Below are 14113 nucleotides of genomic sequence, written 5' to 3' on the forward strand. Positions count from 1 at the left end.
AGGCTTAGGAAGAAAATAAAAATTACTAGCACCAGCACATCATCTCCCCTGCAGCACTGGTAAGTTAATCAATGAAAGCAATTAAATCAATCCACTATGGATTTTAGCTGCAGCCCCTCTGAGGATAAAGGATCGGAGAGCTGACTCTCCCACAAGCCACCTGCAACCTTCCTTTGCTTTTCTTCCTCATTGCAGCTTGGTTCCCTGCCTGTCCTCTCTCCTTTTCGTCAAGGGAAAGGGAAGGCCACTGTGGTAAGTCGTAGCTTCCACAGAATCTATGGCAGCAGCTTCCGTTCAAACCTCACTCTCCCCTGCTCAGTCACATCTTTTTAGGCAGCACACACAAACACTGTGCAATCTGTGCACGTGTGTTCTGGGAAACAGCCAAAACCATTGACAGTAACAACAGGGAGAGGAGAAAGTATCTTGCATAGACAGTCACTATACAGAGACGCTTTTGCTATGAAATCTCCTTAGATTTGTACAAATTGGTATTAATAAAGATATGTTCCAAGCCACTGTTCATTTTGTACCTATTTGACACCAAATCTTAAACCACAAAATTAGACCTAATATTAGAGCCTGAGATCTGGATAAAATGGATTTCAACTGAATATGCATTATCTGTCAAACCAAGCTCATTAGCACAATATTAACAATATTTTTGATTGTTTTTGCAGCCAAACTTTAAGGAAATTTCTATTGCACAAATGAGGGAAGAAAAAAGATTCACATCTGCAGTCTAAATACCTCTCAGATACCCACAATCATCTGCACTTCACCCAGTTCTAAGTTCAACAATATTTTTCCGTGTAGGAACTTTTTTAGCCAGTGCCTAACTAAAAAGCTGGCCAAACTGACAAAGCAGAAGCCAGCCAAAGAGAAAATACTTATCTTTCTAGACTAAGCTCAAACTGTTCTATGCCCCTGGAGCTAATACAACTGAACTGGACACAAGACGATTGAAAATATCGACAGGATATGCAGTAAGTCAGGCTGACAACCGTGCCAATTCATCTGTTGTTGGGCAAGTTTACTGAACAGACCATTTCTGAAGCTCAGAAACATGGGGTTAAGAGGAGGGAAAACCCTCTCAGCATGACATCGCAGAATTGCCCTGGCAATTCTTCTGCTTTTGAGTCAGACAAGAGAAATATCTTCAGACACCTGAATAACGATTACCTTGAAGAGCCTGGAGACACGACGTGTATTTTGTAAAGGGATGATGGAACCTGGGAGAGAAGTAGACGTCCTAGCTGTGGTCCTCCGGGATGCTCGCATCCACAATGCTTCCACAAGAGGGGATATTACTTGCTCCAACAGAGACTCAGTGCTATTTGTTGTCCAAATTATTAGGATTTAGTGTGACTATGCTCTTAAAAAGCCCACCCAAATCATGTAGTTCAATTTAAAGCATACTGGCTGAAAACAGGGTTTTGTAGGGTGTTTTTTCGGGGTTTGTTTTTTTAAGTGGCAGCATGAAAATATACTGATTTATGACTGGAAAGTAATTTTATACAAATAGGTTTTTTTGAATAATTGGATTATTAAAACACTGAGAGCTTTTATTTCTGTTTTCCCCACTTACAGTCAGTTTGCATATTTTGTACATTTCATAGCATTTTACAACTAATCAACTTCCTGACTTACGTAGGTTGTGTAAAGATCCAAGGACACCATGCAAAAAATATAAACTAATTTTTAAAGCCAAAACCATTGACAACTGTCACAAAGTTAAAGCATGCATTGAAACTTAAAAAGCTACTATAAATTAATAGCATCCCTTTAATTCTGCATCCTCATGTATACTATTAGTGAAAGCTACTACAATTGCATAAAACTTTTTATTCAATGTTAGTCTCAAATTTGTCAGCAGCTTATAAGATATGATGCAAGTGAGACCTACTGAGTCATGCAATCTCAGGAAGTTTTTCAAATGGGAATAGACTCAGGAGATGTAATGAAAAGGAAATATAATAAAAAAGAAGTAATAGTTTCTTTTAATACAAGTCAGTGAACATTTTCCTACCACTTCCCTGTGCAGAGGCTTTGACTTAGTTCCAGGAAGTTTGGTTAGCAGGATTTACAGCTACTCCAAGTTCCTTAACAATTCTTAACTTCTCATTTCTTGGTGCATAGCACTGAGCCACAAATCCCAGCCAACAACTGCTCCAGGGGCAGCTGAGATCTTACAGAAAACATGGTCTTGGGAGGGGTCAGTCTAAAGAAAAAAAAAAAAAAGAAAAAAATCTATTCAGGTACGTCTCCCATTGGGGTTTCAAAGAGGAAATCCTATAAAGCAGGTCTGGGATTGCACTAAGCTGATTTCATCTCCTGCTCTCTGAAACAAGAATGCGCAGCCAAGAATCAGCTACGATCAAAAAAGCACAAGAGAAATAGCAAAATGCAGAAGTCAACCGAGCCCCTTAATAGCCCAGATGAGCAATCTTCACTCTCTCACCATGGAAATCAGTGGGACAGCTCTCAAAGCAACCAGTCTCTGGCTGGATTTCCTCAGATAAATTAAGCCAATGCTGGGAAGAAATCTGTAACTGCATGAACTACAGAACAGTTACGTCACTATGCTTTTTTTCCCCCCTTCCCTTTGTCTCCAAAGCAACTTTAAAAAAAAATTTGCTATGTTCTTATACAAAAGGAACTGTGCAATGCAGAGCTAGGCAAACTCCAACTAGGAATGCCTATATCATTTGTTAAGGATGATAAAACATTAAAAGGGCCACTGCAGTGTTCAACAGTGCAATGGTAACACACCCCCTCTTTCGCAGTAAGACTTGCACTGAACACCAAGAGTGTTCAACCTGTCACAGTTACACAAGCTTTATCTGGGTGGTATGCTGCGTTCCACCCTTAAAACACGCAAAAATTCTCATTTCTCAGGATCACCACCATCACAAAATGTTTCTAGATATAGCTCAAAGATTTAGCCCTAAGTCCTCCAAACAATGGATTCACAATTTCTCTTGAATGTAGTCTAGCAGGAACAAATGGAATGAAATAAACAGCACTGCCTTGGCAACAAAGTGCAACACTGTAATCCTTGCTGCACCCACCTAAGCCCTCATCCTCCAGTAAAGTGGAAAAGGTAACTTAAATTAACATTCTTGTAAGCTCACCTCAAAAAGGAACTGTTCTGCCTCTTTGACAAGGGAATAAAAATAAATAAATCTTAAATTGCAAATGAAAAATATTAAAAGAGAGTTTCCAAAATGCAACTTCATCACATGCTCACCATAAACAATCGCTAACATTTTAACAGCCAAATCTTGCCTTGCAGATGATGTGCAGGCTCCAGGCCTTTTCTGATCTTAAGTATTTGGATAGAGTTCACAATATTTCAAGGCAATGAGCATCTGGCTGTGTATTAGGTGCCTTTGCACAAAATCAGAGCACCTCTATAACCCACTGCAAGATAAGAGGAGGGAGATGCTCATCTATGACTTTACACACAGTCCAAAGAAAGCTACTGGAACGAAGCCCAAACAACTGTAGTTATTTAACATTTTCATTGCTGTTTGTTTTCTGCTAAACAAAACAGAATAACCTCCTTTTGCATGGATGGGGTGACTATCACCTGAGAAGCTGCTTTAGCTCTCTGCCAACACACATCCACGTCTTCTTGACGCATGTAAGGGCAGGCAGGAATTTTCCTCTCAACTGGTATTTAGCCAGTGCCCTCTCAAAATGTGACAAAAGCTGCCAAAATGCCTTTTGTATGCTCTACAAAATACAATTTCAAGAACTCATTAAGGACACAAGAGTCTTCTCATAAGAGCCTTCAAAGTTTTAGCCACTCCCCATTTTAAAGACTCACTGAACAGACCGAACATTTCTAAATAATGTAGCTCTAATGATAAAATGCCCAACTGACAGACACTTAGCTGGTCTTTACTTAGATCAGCTCTCCATCTCCAGAGACATATGCCATCCCAAAAGTGTTCGTTCAGCTTATTTCGAAGGACATACAAAGGAAACTCTGCCGTCTCCACAGCCAACTCGAGTGCTTTGCTATCCTTCTGCTTTAAGTCCCCCCGCCCAACCTAATTATTATCCTTCTACTAATGTAGATCCAGCAACAATACAGTTTAATACAGCCTACCACACAGTTCCAGATTTATGTTCACCCCTCACTGATCTGTGTATTAGACTTTAACTAGTTCAGTATTTCTTGAAGTCCTGCTTTTCTGAGTAATGCTATGCCTATACAACCACCTTCCGGACTTCTTTCCCCCTCTCCAGTGCTCCCTTATCAGTAAGCAGTGTATCTTACAGCAACAACTCTGTCTTCTGTGTTCAACAATACTGACGTGTAATTATTGTCCAAATAACTTGTTTTCATATTATTTTAGTTTGTGTGTTTTAAGCCAAGCAAAATTACTAATTATTTCCTGGAGGCAACTGAGGGGAAAAAGGAAATGTGCCACTCTCCTCCCAGAGGAAGGATATGATTTTGCTTTCTCAGCTCCTTTTCTATTTTTCTACTGCTTTTAGATGCTATTTTACTCAGTTGTTTCTCTGCCCTGCTTCCCTTTCATTTTCTGATCAGAGATTCTGCAGACTCTTTACAGTTAATCTCTGAATATCCCCAAGGAAGCACAGGTTTTAATTTAGCAAGAAAATATTTTTTTGTTACTCCTACAGCAATTGGTATGGCAGCAGGAAAAATAATTAAGCGGACACACTCCTGGTAGCAATGATATAATTCTTCTAGATGCTCTAAATGAGCAAGTTGGTACTTTGCACAGAAATTGCTGACTGCTTACGTGCCTGACTGTCTACCTGAAGCCATGAGGAATGACAGGAATAATTCACGTGGGTTTTCTCCGTCCTTGAAACCACCCAACCCCAGAGCTGTCACAATGGAAGCAGACTAAAAGTAATCAGATATTAAGATCACTACCATGACAGAGACTATTAGAGAATCAAATCAAATGGTCCTGCAGTGGCCTTTTATACAGATACAATTGTTCTGACTGATACCATGGTATCCAATGCTACGGCTGTACAGCCATCAAGAAGATACAGCTTACTGTGGCAGAAAACACTGAAAATAACTTAATTTGGGCATAATTCACATTAGGGAGACAATGAAGTATCACCTAAATAACCCTGATTACTTCAAAAGAGCCCCTTTAACAACAATGAAGTCCAAGCAATTTTTATTTTTTTAAAGTACCCTTTATAAAGATATAAATATTATATATTTAATTATAAATTAAATAAACTAAAAATTAAATTATAAATATAAATTTATAAATAAAAGCCCTCACGAGTAAGGCTACATTGTAATTTAGAGAAACAGGTTGGTTCTCTTTGCTTTCTAGCACACACTCCTGATGAGTGGTCTATTTTATTCACTCCTTCATTCTGAGGATAAAATAGTTTGTTATTTTAATATAACCTCCATCAAAGCCACAGAACACAGATTATACCCCAATCACAACTGGTCACTTATTATATTGCAAAGACACATGCTAGTCTTTCTACTAAAGCCAATTTCTTTTGTCAGAAGGGGAATGAAAAGGAAATTAATATTCAAGTCCCCCAGACTAACACAGTATCAGTGTTACACATAAAAATGAGCCTGATCCTATTTCTTTCAACGTCATTAAGAAAGCTCTCTAGCTTCAGTTAAAGCTGAATCAGGACGTAAGGTGGGCTGTGGGAGGTTTTTGTACAAGGATACGTTAAATATAACTCCAAATTTAGGCTTAGAAGTAATACTATACTATGGAAAAGTCAAGGTTTTGTTGTTTTTTTTTCAGATACCAAACATTCACTTATGAACACTTAATGTTTTCTTTTAACTTTATTCTCTATGATCAATAACATGGCAACTGCACAAGAATTCAAAGAAAATGTATTTGTGTAAGTTTTTAAAGTTTCCCAGTCCTGAAGGCTTAATGAAACACAAACAAACAAAAAAATCACTATGCTGGTTTCACACAAGTGACTTGGTTGGGCATTTTTTTGCCCCATAAGAGGAAAATAACCTGCCACCACACAGGCATCCGACTATTTAGCTATCCAGCTTAGCCGTGACTTTGTCTCACCCCTTCCATTTGCATATACTGAGCAAGAATTTACTGTTGCGTTTCTGAACCACTTGAAATCACCTTCCTGGTCATTCTGTGAACCAGGTCAGGAACTGGCCCAGCTGACAACAAACCTGTTTTTCCACTGGCTATTTTTCAGGTGGTGGGTTCACCATGCAGCACAGCAGACAGCTGTGCAGCTGATGGGGAAGGTGGAAAAAAAAAAATTAAAAAGAAATCAGTCAGCGGGGTTGGGGTGCGTGTGTGGGGGGGTGGTACAGGCTGTACTGCTTCCTGCAGCAGCTCCAGGCACCCACCTGAGCTTGAGCTCCTACTGCAAGCACTGCAGAAATGATGATTTTCAGGGTTTACCTGGAATGTTTGTGAAACACATGAAAAGGCACTGAAGCCTTTCAACAAGCTAAATAAATCTGTCTGCTTAGCAGAGATCCATTTACAGAGAACAGCTATTGGAACAGCAACTCTACAGAATAGCACAATTATTTTTCAGGCAAGTTTAACAGGCTGAAGAGTATGTTTTTCTCTAATGCATTCTGTGATGCTGTTTCATAAGCCATTGATTTTATTATTTTAGAATAGCAACTATGATCAAACATAAAAAAGCTGGTCTTCACTTTGCTGAAGTAAAGGTTTTGAGAGCTGCTGATGAAGGATATCCAGTGATGGTGATGACCTATGTCTAAATCCCCTCTTAAGCAAGTTTTTTTGTTTTTGTTTTTTTATTTTTTTAAAGTAAATAAGATGTCAAGACAAAGAATTTCAAAGCAAGGTGCTTTATACTCTTACTTACATAAGCCAGGTATCTCAAACACAAGAAAACTGTACACAGCTTAAATCAAGCTTTCCTGAGGAATGGAAAGCAAACAAACACACATACTTTTATTACAAAGGAAACCTGCCGTTAATGACATCATTCACACGATTTTTTCTGCACAGATGGACACTTGCTAAGCTCTACACCTCTACTCCACAGAGACACGATATGTTGCACCTTTTGTGCCCTCCCTCTGAGCACTGACTCAGATTACAGGGAGCTACTGTTCCCTGGCCTATTTTCAGCCTTTCTACAGGCAGGTATCGTTCTGTTTAGGCAGAAGCCATGAAATTTTACAGTTTTCAGTCAAGCAATGTTTTTAAATAACATTGATCTTAAATCCTGTCTCTCAAATAATTAAGACCAACAAGCAGAAAGGTATTTTAATGTTTTAAGTATAACCTAAAGGTTTTCTAGGAGTGAAATGAGAGTAAACATGTTCCTCAATAGCAGGAAAAAAATAGCGATCCAAATAAAAGGCTTTTTTCCAAGGATTATTTAAAAACCAAACAGCCAGCTCACAGAAGTTCTGATACACTGAGTACAATTGTTTTCAGCAACATTTTGTCATGCCACTAACTTCTAGTAGTAAAGAAATGTATTGCCTCCATTTATAGTACCATGTTCTTTAACATTACCAGGAGAAATGAGCCGGTAGATAACAGTAAAACATTATTAGACAAAATTGTTTGCTGATCACACAGAGATACTAACACCTATTATCACACTGCTGGACGTCTTTGCTTAGAGGAAGACAATTTTTGTATCATGTAAAAACAAGCACAGAGACTAATCAGGCACCCTGCTCATTGAAGATACTCCAGCCAGATACATAAAGGATGCCAGGTCTCACCAAGCAAGTGCAGGAATCATAGGTGAGGTACAGCAGGTAGCAACCGGGGCTCTACAAAATGCACTATTCATTATCTTCCTTTGCTTTTTCAGATAGCGGACTAGATTAGCACACAAGAAAGGAGCAGAGAGTTTGTTTCGGCATGCTGCGGATGCAAAGGAAACAGGAGCTCTGGCGATAAGATTTCTGCCTGAACAAAGGGCACCCTCCCTGCCTCAACTCCACCCCGGCTCTGGGCAGCGGCACTCAGCACCATTGTTCCCAGGGACAGGACGCGCTCTGCCAGAGACTGTTCTGACAATACTGGTTATGGTTACACAATATTAGCTTATTGCAGCATATTCCTATCAACAACTACAGTGTGGAAGCTGCAATAAGGCACACAGACTTACGTTTTTGCTTTTCAGCGTTTCGCAGCTACTCACAATGTTTTATTGTGTGCTGCAGCAGACATGAAAGAGGCTGCAGAAAGCCAAACCAGAAACCTTTCACACAACTATCTTTTTTTCAACACCAAAATCCTTAGATCTTCCCTTTCTTCATCTGTGGCTTTGCTTTTTAAACCAGCAGTAGGAAAAGTTATGTCCTTTGTCTAGTCAGAACACTCTTAACTATATTTCCCCTAAAGCATCAAATTATTTGACATGCTTATTTTTCAGTAAATCACTACTCATCAAAAACCACTACTGTGAGTTAGTAACAGACACACATACATATATGGATACACAAATATATACAGAAAGTGTTACTTGTCAGCAAAAAAAAATAATTCTTAAGCATTATAAACGGTTTCAGAAAGACGAAGGTGTCTGTTCTCTGTACAAAGTAAACTACAACTTGCTGCATTTTTTTAAACTTTACTATGCAAAATGAGGTTAAACATGAACCTGAATATAAAGATGAATTACATAATAGTATTCTGTTTACACAAGTAACTATTCAATACATTGTGAATCCTGAGGATATAAAAGCAATCCTTCAAAGCTTTGCTACTTTAAACCACCATTTTTAAGCCACAGAAAAGTAATGAGACACCTAGAAATGAGAGTCTAACACAGGAGTAAAAGTAAACTTGCAAACTAGTTCATCACAACTGTATTCCCTCTATTATACTGTGTACAATGTTCAAGGAATATTTTACTTTACATTATGGCCCACATTCTGGAATAATAGCACTGGGGAGTTTTTCCTCTGCCTACTGCTGTTAAAGGATTGACTAACGTAGTAGATCTGGATGAACAAATATATTGTCCTTAATACCTACAGCCTCTTGAATTAGGGCACACAGAGGAACAATTTCATTTTTCTAACTCCAAGGACAAAATGCATTTAAGAAAAATCCTTTAAAAGCCCTGAAAGCACGCAATTATATCTGAAATCTGAAGTAAAGGAAACAACTTTAAGGAATGAAATAAGATTGCCATTCTAGAGTTTGCAACAACTACTGGACTGAAAACTACATAGAGCATTTGGATTGTTCATGAGACCCTTGTCTTTCCTAAGGGGATGGAGGAGGAAACTTTACAGATATACTAAGCAGAAGTACGGTAATAGGATCAAAACAAGTAGTTATGCATCAGTTTAGCCAACAGCCTTTTTTTCTACTTAAGCAGCTGATACTTTCCTCTGTTACGATGTCCTGATCTTTGTTGTTTCACTAAAAATGACTACTGGAACCTCAGTAAAACCAAAAGCTTGAAAAATTAACAATATTACAAGTCTGCCATTATCTGTTTATAAAGCACTTGCTTTAAATAGGCAATGCAAAAAGCAATGCACAGTTTAAGAGCATGAATGTCTGTCTCCCAGAGGTTCTCTCATAATAAAGCACTACAGAATTACATTCACTAATGAGCAAGTTACATGGAAAAGGCACTGTCTTTACAGTCACATCAATTTATTCTTTTTTTTAAATTAAGGAACATAATTTATATTGTAAAAGCATCAATAAAGCTTTTTAAGCTTAAGTATCTTACCATCTAGGCAAAGCCAACAAGTACCCTGGATGCTTCTAATGCACCTGCAATGCAGATCAAAATGGACAATTCCACCCTCAGGGCTGCCCCAGCTTCTGTATTTTTATTTACCTTCACTGTCTCAGTTTTACACAATTTAATAAGGCAAACTCAAATGCATACCACTGTTGTCCACAGTGGGAAGGGCCCCTCCTTCCTCCCTGCTGTCCCACCCCATGTCCTGCGTAGGCAAACAGAGCATCTATGCGGCTGGAAGAACCTCCATGTCTGAGGACGCCCTGCACTTCTTTGCTGCCATATCCACAAGCGACAGGCATTCTCCTCAGGAGGAAAAAATCTCCTCATCTCAAATGAAGATTACTCCCTACCCATTCCAAAACATACACAATCCATCCATCCTTCTTCCCTTTGCAGGCCCCATGTTACCCATGAAAATGACACTGCTGTCACTTTATAAAGTGAAAATGTACCATACAAAAGGAGACGAAAGGATGAAAGAGGCTGCGATGTAAAACCAGCCCCAGCGGGTGTGGGTGGGGAGTCAGCAGCTCCACCGAAGCATATCTGAATTGTGCAGACAGATGTTGGGGAGAGAGGTGAACCGGCAGATCTCTCTCTCCTGAGCTAGGATACACTTGCAACCAGAAGAGAAAGAAACGTCCTTGCCCCTGAGCCAGCAGAAAGATAAGGGGTAAAGTGAGCTGCAGGGATAACTCCTTTTGCTCCACTGACCAGAAAAAGGGCCCTTTATGGTCTTCAGAGAGAAACGGGGACACTTTAGTCCAGCGCCAGCACCCCCTCGGACAGGCACGCCGCTCCAGGAGCGGCCCGTCCCACCCCCAGCGGTGCTCCCCGCTGCATTACAACGGCCGCCCCCGGCCCAGGCTGCCCTCACCCCGCCGCCGCAGCGGGAGGAGACCTTTCTCCTCCGCGGCGCTGCTTTTCCAGCTGCCGCAGGACCCGGGACGGCGACCGCCCCTCCGAACACAGAGGGGAGGTGGGGAACGGCACAGGGAACAGCCGGTGGGTGCGTGAGGGGGGCAAAGGCCTCAGCCCCCTCACGGAGCAGCGATGCCGCCAACCCGCCCCACACCCAGCCCCGGGGTGGGGGGGGGGGGGGGGATCACGATGTCGTTAACGCCCCCTCAGCTGGCCCAGGGTGAAGGGGACAGGACGCCGTACCCACCCCCCACCCCCGCCCTCAGCCGGCCCGGGGCCGCCGCCGCCGCTCCCCGGCCCCTCACCTGCTCAGCCCTCCGCAACGGTGCCGAGGCGACTCCCTCCCGCCGCAGGCCCCCACGGGCGCACCGGGCCGCCCACCCCTCGCTGCCAGCGGCACGCAGCCGGGTCAGCCGCTGCCGGCGCTCATCGCCCCTCACCACCAGCCCAAAGGAGCCGCGGGGCGCCCCACGGGGCCGGCACTTACCGGCCGCGGGGGGGAACCGGGGGCGGCGGCGCAGGCGCAGGTGCGGCTGCGGCAGCCCGGCCCGTCGCTATGGCAACGGGGGGTCAGCGCTGTCATCGGCCGCGGCCTTATCCCCGCCCACGGGGGGGGGGGGCGCCTGCCCCGCGCTCTCGGGAGCGGAGAGCGCGTGCGCTCACCTGCCGGCGTGCGCGTGCACAGGGCAGCGTGCGCACAGGTGCGTGCAGGGGCGTGTGCATGCGTGTGCAAGGAGTAGCGTACATGTACACGTGGGGAGCGGTGCACGCGTGCACGGGCATGCTGTGCAGGCTGCGGTGCATGCATGCGGGTGCACGCGCAGCAGCATATGAACACCGCGCGTGCACACGCGTGTGTAGAGAGGCGCGCGCGCGCGCTGGTGCGCGTCTGCATGTTTGGAGCAGCGCACGCACGCAGATGCACGCGTGCATGTGTAGCAGTATGCGCGCGCACACACACGTGCGTGGCTGCGTGAAGAAAGGGGGCGCCTGGAAACGTGTGTGTGAGCAGAGGTTGCGTCCTCCAGCGGACGGTGACAGCGTGCGTGTGCGGATGAGGGGAAAAAAGAGGGATGGCTGGAGCTGGGGGCATGCTTGTGCTATTGGCAGTATGTCAGCACGTGTCTCTGTGTCCAAACGGTTCACGGCCACGTGTGTGTGAATTCCCCTGCAAGCCCTCTGAGGCGAGCACCGCTGCATCAGGGCCCCAGCGGAGCGAGCTGCCAGGGGGGGAACCGCTGCAGCGCGTCCAGCTCTGCACACGCACCTTGGCTCTGCGGTGTCATTTCTGCACGAATATATGCATGTGACCTTAAACTGCACACCAGCTGTGTAGGTCCTGGGTGTGCAGCCATATGTGGTCGGACAGTCTTTGCGCATCTGTATTTTCTGCATAAAACCATGTGGAAGATTATGCCACGAGGCATAATCACTGGCATCTGATTACATTTCTGGCAGATGCACGCAAACTCAGATGAGCAGTGTGTGCACTGCCAGGCACACAGAGAAATTCCCACACAACTAATGAGTACAGGAAGGTTAGAGCAACTGGGGATTTGCCCATGACCAGGACATTGCCCCTGTGAATGGCACACATAGGAAAAGCCTAGTAAGATTTATCTTGCACGCAGATTTGCACACAGTGTCTTTTCTGTGTTTGTGTGTTGGTTTTGCGTGGCAAGGTTTTGGTAGCGGGGGGGCTACAGGGGTGGCTTCTGTGAGAAGCTGCTAGAAGCTTCCCCTGTGTCTGACAGAGCCAATGCCAGCCGGCTCCAAGACAGACCCGCCGCTGGCCAAGGCCAAGCCAATCAGCGCCTCTGTGATAACATATTTAAGAAAGAGAAAAACAGTTAGAGAGAGCTTTTGCAGCCAGAGAGAGGAGGGAGAAGATGTAAGAACATCTGCAGACACCAAGGTCAGTGAAGAAGGAGGGGGAGGAGGTGCTCCAGGCGCCGGAGCAAGATTCCCCTGCAGCCCGTGGTGAAGACCATGGTGAAGCAGGCTGTCCCCCTGCAGCCCATGGAAGGAGGATGAGGGGGTGTAGCGATTCCACCTGCAGCCCGTGGAGGACCCCACGCTGGAGCAGGTGGAGGCACCTGAAGGAGGCTGTGACCCGTGGGAAGCCCACGCTGGAGCAAGCTCCTGGCAGGACCTGTGGATCCGTGGAGAGAGGAGCCCACGCCAGAGCAGGTTTGCTGACAGGACTTGTGACCCCGTGGGGGACCCACGCTGGAGCAGTTTGCTCCTGAAGGTCTGCACCCCGTGGAGGAGACTCACGTTGGAGAAGGCCGTGAAGGACTGTCTCCCGTGAGAGGGACCCCACGCTGGAGCGGGGGAACAATGAGTCCTCCCCCTGAGGATGAAGAAGCGGCAGAAACACCGCGTGAGGAACTGACCGTAACCCCCACTCCCTGTCCCCCTGTGCCGCTGGGGGGGGCGGAGGTTAAAGCCGGGAGTGAAGTTGAGCCCGGGAAGATGGGAGGGGTGGGGGGAGGTGTTTTTAAGATTTGGTTTTATTTCTCATTCCTCTACTCTGTTTTGCTTAGTAATAAATAAGATGAATTCCCTCTCTAAGTTCGGTCTGTTTTGCTTGTGACGATAATTAGAGAATGATCTCTCCCTGTCCTTATCTCGACCCGTAAGTTTTTTTTTTTCCATCGTACCTTTTCTCCCCTGTCTAATGAAAGAGGGGAGTGATAGAGCAGCTCTGGTGGGCACCTGGCCCTCAGCCAGGGTCAACCCACCACAGTTTGTAATGGAAAGAAAATACTTTGTTATAAGGGATTTCAAAATTAAGAGATAGAAACTTAATTTTTGTAAGCAGCCAACAGAAAAAGTTGATTAAAGTTTCTAAAAGTTAGAGATAATTTTCTAAGAAAAAAAAAAAGTACTATACACAACACAGATAACTATTTGAGGCCTTAACCAAAATTAAATTCAGCATTAAGCTGCAAGCTGGTGGATCTACGTACCTTCAATGTGATTCTGTTGTGTGTGAACAGAGGATGGATCTACACGTGCCTTGCACCTTGCAGCTCCTAAAGCCGGGGAAAATGAAGCACAACATAGCCTAGAAGGAAATATTTTTAAGAAAGGTTATTAGTTCTTAGTCAAAGCTAAACCCAAAGATGATCAGTTTTACATGGGCATTTATTTAGAGGTGAAAAGACGGGCACAGGAGGAGATTTACCTGTACTATCAGCGATGGAGAAAGGCCCTGCAGCGGGAAGGAGCAGGTTGCTGTGTCCCACCAGTGTGGGTGGGGGTCAGCAGTGTCCCCAGGGACCCTCCCAGCCTACCACACACCAGCAGCGACGCGGTCCCGACGCCCTGTGAATCCCTCCTTCGGGGCATCTCTGTGCGGCAGCCGCGCAAAGCGAGACTGAACTCAAATGCTGGTTTGCAAGGTCAGGCAGACATAGTCCCAGAGAACAAGCCATATCCTCTTCATGGCTTT

At 44.3% G+C, this 14113-nt stretch overlaps 1 protein-coding gene across 6 annotated transcripts in view; it reads right to left on the bottom strand.

Moving 5' to 3' along the window:
- CCDC92 (coiled-coil domain containing 92) overlaps positions 1-14113 on the bottom strand; it is a 75522-nt gene that overhangs the window by 8313 nt on the left and 53096 nt on the right. Inside the window, exons 1-2 of one of the 6 annotated variants that reach the window (XM_075769952.1) lie at positions 10962-11137; positions 1183-2221 (exon numbers count right to left, since the gene is read on the bottom strand). The gene's annotated coding sequence lies outside the window, so the exon portion shown is untranslated. Of the gene's footprint in view, positions 1-1182; positions 2222-9717; positions 9856-10187; positions 10325-10961; positions 11303-13628; positions 13727-14113 lie in introns of those variants that run through there. The other 5 variants (XM_075769949.1, XM_075769948.1, XM_075769950.1 and 2 more) reach the window with 5 other exon arrangements.

Source organism: Balearica regulorum, chromosome 17, assembly GCF_011004875.1.
Source record: "Balearica regulorum gibbericeps isolate bBalReg1 chromosome 17, bBalReg1.pri, whole genome shotgun sequence".
Taxonomy (NCBI): Eukaryota; Metazoa; Chordata; class Aves; order Gruiformes; family Gruidae; genus Balearica; species Balearica regulorum.